The sequence below is a fragment of the Pteronotus mesoamericanus genome, unplaced genomic scaffold (genome assembly GCF_021234165.1).
Source record: "Pteronotus mesoamericanus isolate MK-2021 breed Mesoamerican mustached bat unplaced genomic scaffold, CSHL_Meso_final contig_482, whole genome shotgun sequence".
NCBI classification, from domain to species: Eukaryota; Metazoa; Chordata; class Mammalia; order Chiroptera; family Mormoopidae; genus Pteronotus; species Pteronotus mesoamericanus.
In genome coordinates, this window is record NW_026555181.1 from 591,052 (window position 1) to 597,145 (window position 6,094).

The window sequence follows — 6,094 nt, forward strand, 5'->3', positions numbered from 1 at the left end:
TTTGAGAGGTTCTTGAAATCTCTAGAAAGTTCTGGAACACCACTCCCCCAGAGAGATACATAATTCAGGGGCCTCTGCAACCCTCACAGATGGTACTCTCAAGGCTCAGAGAGGGTGAGTGAGTGCCTGGGGTCACAAAGCAGCAACTGTCACCCACCCCCATCAATCCCCGGCCATCAGCCATCGGGAAGGTGCAGTATTCCTTATTGTTGAATCATAATGAATGGCAGATGAGAAGTGTGATAAGACCCCCCACCCTAGTGAGGTCACTGGGGCAGGCGGGTGCTGCCCTACCCACCCATCCACCCGCCCAGCTGGGTGTCCTGAGGAATTCAGGGTGACTTCCCACTGCCAGGCAGGTGAAGAAAAGCAGAAATCAGTCTGGACCGTGCAGCGTTGGGAGGACAGACAGCACAGAACAGAAATAACCAGCGTGGCAAAACCAGGAGGCCAGGTTGAGTCACAGACTAGAGAGCGGACGGAAGTGCAGAGAGGCCCCGGAACACCAGGGCCATCCTCTCCGGGCATCTCCCTGCTGCGCATTCCAAGATGCACCAAGGTCCCAGTATGTCACAACAGGACCAGGTGTCAGACCCTGGTCTCGCACCTTCTGTGGTTCCCACTGACCTCAAAGAAACAACCCAGCTCCCAGGAACCCCAACAGGTCCGGGCCTCTGAATTTCTCCAGCTTCAAAACAGATCTCCCTTCCAGTTCCCCAAAAGGACAAACTGGCTCCTTTCCACATGTCAGGCGCAAGTGAGGACATTTGTCACATTTTAGTTCATTAGGAAATACCAGGGTGAGCTTGTGTGCATATTTGAAACACACACACACACACACACATACACAGAAAATGCATAAAATATGAATACATAACCTAACCAGTTCTTGTGAACCCAATAGCCATGTGATCCCCAGTCAGGCTAAGACTAAGGACATCATCAACCCCATGAGGGTCCCCAGACACCCTTTCCAACAGCAGTGTCACCACTGCTCTGACTTCTATAGTATTTTTATGTCTGGGGGGTACTTTTTGGCAATAAGATTTATTTCGTTTTTTAGTTTTTAAACGTACGTCGTGCTGTCTTTGTTTTCTTCGGTGTTTGGTTCTGTGAGTTTTAACACATGTAGTCATGTACATTTTCATTGAAAGAGGTAACAGAACACAGTTCCCTCCCACTGAAAAAACTCCCTCCTTTGTAGTGTCAGGTCCTCACCCCACCCCAGCCGCTGGGAACCATTCGTCTGCTCTTTGCTGCTACATTTTTTAAAATCTTTTTGGGCCCTGGCCAGGTGGCTCAGGTGGTTGAAGCATCACCCCCTACACCAAAAGGTTGTGGATCCAGTCCCTGGTCGGGATCATATGGTAGGCAACCGATGGAGGCAACCACTTCATGTTTCTCTCTCTTTCTCCCCCTCCTTACTCTCTCTCTAAAATCAATAAACATATCATTGGGTGAGGATTAGAAAAGATCTTTAATAAATGGAATCATACATGATGTGGCTTTTGGGACTGGTTTCTTTTACTTGGCATTTGAAACTTGTCTGTAGAGTGGGCGCAGGAGGAGCCCGTCCCTTTCGACGGCTGTGTAGTTCTCCACAGTGTGTATGCATCGCTGTTCATCCCCGGACACTTGGGTTGTCTCCCACTTGGGGCCACCATGACTACTGCCGCGATGAACGTACATGTTCAGGTCTCGTATGAACAAGTGGCGTTCATTTCTCTTGGGTAAATTCCTGTAAGTAGGATTGTTAGGTCCTAGCATAATTGTATGTTTAACTTGGCAATAAACTGCTGACACTTTCTGAAACTGGCTGTACCATTTTGCATCCCCACCAGTGATGCCTGAGAGTTCCAGTTTCCTGCATCCTCACCAGCACTTGGTCGAGGTCGTATTTTTTTTTTTATTTTAGCCACTGGTGTTGTATTGTGAATTTAATCTGCATCTCCCCAGTTGAGTAATGATGTTGAATATCTTTTCATGCATTCATGTGCCATCCACATCTTCTTTAGGGGAGTGTCTATTCAAATGTTACTATTTCTTTTAGTAGGCTATTTTTCTGTTATTCTGTTTTGAGAATTCTTTATCTATTCCAGATACAAGTCCTTTACTGGGTATGTGGTTTGCAAATATTCTCTCCCAGTCTGTGGTTTGGCTTTTCATCTGCTCAACTGTGTTTGTTGTGGAGCAAAAGTTTTTAATTTTGATGATATTCAATTTATCCATTTTTTTCCTTTATGGATTATGCTTTTGGTGCTATCTCTAAGAACTCTTTGCCAAACCCAAGGCCACTAAGATGTTTTCTTCTAGGATTTTTATTGTTTTATATTTTACACTTAGATCTGTGATCCATTTTGAGTTAATTTTTATATAGTCAAAGTCCTTCCTTCCGTCCTTCCTTTTGACACGCAGATATCCATTGTTCTAGCGCCCTTTACGGAAGAGACTGTCCTTTCTCCATTGAGTTTTGCCAAAAACCATTTCACTGTATTTGTGTATTTGATGGTTTTGCTTATATCTTCTATATCCTTGCTAATATTCTTTCTGCTCATTCTATTAACTGTGGAGAGGAGTGTTGAAAAACAATTGTAGATTTGTCTATTTTTCCTTTCAGTTCTATTATATTTTGCTTCATATATTTTTGTGAACTCATTTAGGATCATTATGTCCTCTTGGCGAACTGATGCTCTTATATAATACTCCTCTTTATTTCCTTGCTTTTCTTTATAAATTTACAACCAAATTAAGCAACCCTAAAAATCATATTTAATTTCTGCTATTTTTGAACTTGTAAATGGAACTACACAAGATGGATTCTGGTGTGTCTGGTTTCTGTCTTACCTCCTGTTAGGGTTGTGCAATAAGTCCACACTGGTGCATGCGGTTGTAGTTCATTAATTCTCATTATCTTATCAGTATTTTCTATTTATTTGTTAAAATTAGATACAATTCACATATTCATCTATTCATCCATTTTTTTCTTATCAGTATTTTTTATTTTAAAAAATTAGATATAATTGACATATATTAGTTTCAGGTATACAACACAATATTCAATGTTTATATATACTGTGAAATGATCACCAAAGTAAGTCTAGTTAACATCCATAACTACACGGTTCCAATTTTTTTTCTTGTGATGAGAAATTTTAAGATCTACTCTCTTTGCAACTTTCAGATGTGCAATACAGTCACCAAGCTGTACTCGTCATCCATTCTGCTGTTGAGGGGCACATGGCTAACTTTTACTTTGCAGCTGAAATGAGCAGGGCAGCTATGAACATTTGGTCCATTCCTTTTGGTGACCATATGTGACATTCTGTGGAAAAATACCCAATTGTGGAACTGCTGGGTTATAAGGTATTTGCCAGATATTAGCTATCTTGCCAAAGTACACACACTGATTCACACCCCCACTAACTCTGGGGAGTTTTTATAGAGCTAAATTTATTCCATCAGATTCTCCTTTGTTCAGAAAAGATGCAGTCCTTGCAGCATCTCTGTTATTAAAAATGTCCCTTTTGTTTAATGAATAGGATACAGTTTTTTCCAAGTGTCTCCCACCCCTCAGCTGATGGGACTCTTTGCCACTGAGGCAAAGAGCCACAGCTGCATCCTTCCCTGAACGCTGCCCTTGGCCACTCCCAAGGCCATGCCTCCCATCTAAGGGTGACCCAAGGCTGGGGTGCAAAGGTCCATCCCCTTCTTTTTATTGACTGATGAGTAATTTATTTGGATAAGACAAAAAAGTCTCCATCCTCTGGGTATATAACCAAAAGAATAGAAAGTAGGGACTCAGACAGGTACTTGTACACCCATGACCACAGTGCCATTATTCACAGTAGCCAAAAGGTGGAAGCTAACTGTCTATCTCTGGCCAGAGGGCCAGGTTCCTGAAAGTAGGACCCTGGCTTGAAAGGTTTTTGGTTTTGAAATTCTCCTAATTTTGAAACAAGGTTTTATTTTTGCCCCAACTCCACCTGGCTGGCCCAGTCACGGCTGACACCAAGACCCAGGAAGCGCTGGCCTACTGTCAGGGCAAGGGGCTGACTTCTCGCTACATGTTTCCCATGTGGAACCGGAGTGACGACAGGACCTCCTCTGGATGGATGCCTGGTAGAGCCAGTAGGTGGGTGGGACAGCAAGAGAGCAGCCTCAGTTGGACACAGAGGACATAAACTCTAGGTGACGTCCATGTGGACTGGCAGCCTCAACTAGCGTCCCTTCCCAAACCCACCTCCTGAACCTAGCTTGTCTCCTGAGACTTCACTTAGTCCAGCCTCCATCCTCTTCCACATGGAACAGCTCAGTCCCCCTCAACCTGGTCCCAAGTTCCCACCCTTGTCCCCCAGCCTGACCTCCCCACGTCAACCACCAGAGGGCACCTGTGAGCAACAGAGTCAGGCCCTGCATCTCCCTTCCCATCTGTCCTCCCCACAGCAGCCGCCAGAGAGCTCCTGTAAGGACCCAAGTTGGGTCTTGTCCTTCCTCTGCCCACAGCCCTCCAGGCACCTACCTCATTCAGAAAAAAAACCCCAAGTCCTCTCCGTGACCCACGAGGCCCTGCACGACCTGCCCCTGTCCTCACCTCCTCCCTCTCCCCCCTTCATTCATTCTGTTCCAACCACGCGGGGCTCCTTGCCGTTCCTTCAACACACCAGGCACAGTCCTGCCTTGTGGCCGTTGCATGGGCTGTTTCCTCTGCCTGGAAAGCTCTTCCTTCAGGTCACAGTATGGATTCTTCCCTGTATGCCATCCAGGATCCTACTTGTATGCCACTTCCTCAGAAGGGCCTTTTCTGAAAAGCCAGTCTGAAGTGGCCACTATCGCTCATCCCACTTCCCTGCTCTGCTTTTTCTTCAAAGACTAAGTCATGGTGACAAATACTGTTCTCCCCAACTCCCACTGTATCTGCAGCGCCTAGGACAGTGCCTGGCACAGAGGGAGCCTTCGAGACATGTCTTGTTGATGCAGGAGGAGGGATGGGGAGAAGTTGTAATTCTTGTACATGGCTGGTGGGATGTGAAGCAGGGCAGTCACTGAGGAAAAAGGATAGCAGTCCTTCCAACTCACATAGAGTTTCCATACAACCCAGAAATTCCACTTCTGAGCATTTATCCAATAAAATTAAAAGCAGGAACTCAGAGTTTTGTACGCCTGTGTTCACAGCAGCATTATCCATAATGGCCAAGAGCTGGACAGAACCCAAGTGCCCATGCCCGGATGAATGGTCAGTGTGGTCCATCCAGACAAGGGAATACTATTCAGCCTTAAAAAGGAAGGACATTCTGTCACCCGCTACGACATGGATTAACCTTGAGGACAGTACGCTGAATGAAATAAGCTACGCACAGGCAAATACTATGTAATTCCAATCATACAAGGTCTCTAGAGGAAATCAGATTCACAGACAGAAAGTAAATGGTAGATGCCAGGGGATTAGTGTTTAATGGAGGCAGAGTTCCAGTTTGGGAAGATGAGAAAGTTCTGGAGATGAACTAGACAAGAATGGTAAAGCCACAATATGAATATACCTAATGCCACTGCACTCTGCACTCAGAAATGGTTAAGATGGTCAATTTTATGTCTGTCTAAATAGACAAGTGTTATATCTATTTCCCATGATTAAAACTTATTAGGAAAAAAAAATAACAGAAAAGAGACAACAGAGAGCCTGCTGTCCAACAACTTCAGTTTACAGAAAGGTGACGGGCTTTGACTTCCCAGCATCTCCAACTGTGGCGTGTTGGCCCCCGTCCCTAAAAAGGAAGTGCCTCTCTTGCAGGATGCTCCAGCGCTTAAGACAAGTGAACCTGAAGTCAAGAGCCAAGTCAGAGGACATCAGAGCAGGAGCCCTGATGCCCCGATCCCAGCCCAGGGTGGGACACCTCCCTGAGGAAGCTGCAGCTATGGCTCCTGTGAGCTCAGACCCCAGCCTGAAAGTGCCAGGACCCAGGTTACTCATGGGGCCCCAGGCAACACCCCGGGGGCCCTCAGGGCCCCTCCGCTGCCCGCCACCATCCCTGTGGCCAGCAACAGGAAATAAGCCAGAGGGGCCACAGCGTTTAGGAACGAGATTTATTCCAATTTA